We start from the raw sequence: 2,708 nt of genomic DNA on the forward strand, positions 1-2,708 counted from the left end.
CCACATATTTCCTTTTTTTTTTCTGGTGATATAATTGTAATGATTGCAAAAGAATTCAACCTTTAGTATGTTGTAGTCACCAAAAAAAAACCTTTAGTATGTTGTGAATAAAATGGTTTAGGTAAGAATGTGGATAAAAGAGAGCTATGATGAGAAACACTATTGTCTTACACATTGATGTTTCTAATTTTGATATGAGAATTGATTGCTACACCATTTTGATAGTAGTTTTTTCTTCTTTTTTTCCCCCTCGTTTGATTTGAGGATAGGGGAAATGTAGAACGTTAGAAGACAGCTGGGATGCAACGCCTTATATATGCATATTTCTATTTGTGTGTGGTCGGCATAGTGGTCTCTAGCTAGCTTAGCCTATTCATTTGATGTATAAAAGAAAAAGGAGTATCATTCATTCATTCCAGATGCCAACTGCTATGCCTTGTTTTTCAAGTCTAAATTGTTGCACCAATTCACCAAAGTCACCCCACCCCCCAATCATTTCATTTCAGATTCTAATATACGTCAATCTTTTCCATTTCTTTGATAAATTTATTATTAGTAAAAAATTTTAAATATTTTTATTTGATGAATGTAAAACAAATACATACATTAATAACTTAAAATTTTTTATATTTTAAATAAAAAAAATTTAATTTATAAATTTTAACATGTATCTTTAAGATACAAGATAGATAAACTAAAAAAAAAATTCAGTTATGCATTAGAATGAAGAATTATTGCAGAGACTTTAAATAACGAGATAGTGATAGGAAATGATGTAATTAACCAATAATTTTGGACAAAGTTTAGAGATAGTTACAATAATAATAAAATCATATCTCATTAGATGAGATTTACGGTATAAATTAAACAATATTATTAAACCTATATATATCATGTCTACACTCGTGCTTTTTATTTTTAATATGGGGGAAGGGTTGGGGTGTAACAGCATTATGGAGAATAGGGGTGCTTTTCATGCATGTGGTGTCAGGAGGCTGAAATCGGACCGAGCGATTTGGAATAAGGAACTCGGACGGTCCGATTAGAGGAGATCTACAAAAAAATAATTTTTTTATAAAATTCGGACGGTCCGTTTTGATTTTTTTAAAAAAAAAAAAAAAAAAAACTAAAAACGGAGGGTCCGTTTTGTTTTAAAGGAAAAATTAAAAAAAACACAAATGGAAAACTGAGGGTCCGTTTTCAGTTTTTTTTTTTAAAAAAAAAAAAACTGTAAACGGAGGGTCCGATTTTATGTTAAATAAATAAAAACAAAAACAAAAACAAAAACTAATCGGACGGTCCGATTTGTGATTAACGAATTTTTTTACAAAGAATTCGGACGGTCCGATTTCTCCCTGTCCCACATTTGTGTCTAACACTTGTATACACCATAACCAAGCACAACTCACACACTCTTCCAATATCAAAAAAAATTAGCCTCTACACTCGTTACAATCTTTTTTTCTAATTTTATCTTGACGACAATTTTGAAAGGACGAATTTTTCTTATCCTGTTTTTTATTTTGTCCATTAGCTATTCTTTAATGACTTTGTGCTAAAAACCTTTTTTTTCCATTTATAGCCGAAAACTTCTACCAAATATTGGAAAAAAAAAGCAATAACAATTTTATTTCCACAAATATATAATAGTCATCAGTTTACCCTTTACTTTTAAGCGGGGAAAAAGAATTTTTTTTTCTCCAATATTATGTAATATTTTTTAAAAAAATTATCTCCAAATATTCATATATATATAATATGGTTCTGATTCTATAAATATATTGTGGCGAGTCACTTTTATAAGTCCTCATCATGCATCGAATAACAACTTATCATTTCTATTAAAGGTTAAAGGTATGCATCAAGATGTATATCTAATAAGGGATTATTATTATTATAACTATATAAAAAAAAAAATTGAAGATTACGACATGATTTAAGAAAGAAAATAGCGGGACATCGATAATATAATGAAATTAAGAGGATAATATAAGACTAATTTGAAGCACATCATGGCATACAAAATCAGAGAGATACATACACCAAATGGAATATGAGTTGTAAGATTTTGTGCTTAACTTGAGAGACATTTATAAGCAAGAATACAATCATTATTTAATTTGGCCTAATTTTTTTTTATTATATACGGTATTTTCTATTTCAATAGACTAAGAATTAATTTTTTATAAATTTAAACTTTATTTAAGGTTAGCGGTTGATAGATTATTACATACATAAGGTGAGATTTAAATTTTTAATTATTTAAGCGGACGAATGAACTGATCACTCGATCAACCAAACTGATTAATTTGGCCTAATTGATCCAACGAAACCACAATCTGAAACCTAATTTCCTTTTTGTCTGTCTTGTGGAGCCATACGCGGAAGCCACCTCAAAATATCAACCAACATTCATGCCAATTCACCTATAATATTGTTATTCACCAAATTGTGTTTTTTTCCTATCTCCATATCTTATGATAATTATTCTCCCCTCATAATTCCAAATTGAGATCATACAGCTGTAGTATTGAGATTTGAGACCGAGAATCCGAGATATTGTTTTCCTCATACTAAAAAGTGGAATAATTAGTCCTTGAAAATTCGCATTACTGTGACAACACCTAATTGCCATTTTTGTCCTTCACCCCATCAATCCCTTCATCTTTTTTTTTTTTCCTTAAAAAAGATCAAATATTCACTTTTCT

Source organism: Arachis ipaensis, chromosome B03 (genome assembly GCF_000816755.2).
Source record: "Arachis ipaensis cultivar K30076 chromosome B03, Araip1.1, whole genome shotgun sequence".
Lineage (NCBI taxonomy): Eukaryota > Viridiplantae > Streptophyta > Magnoliopsida > Fabales > Fabaceae > Arachis > Arachis ipaensis.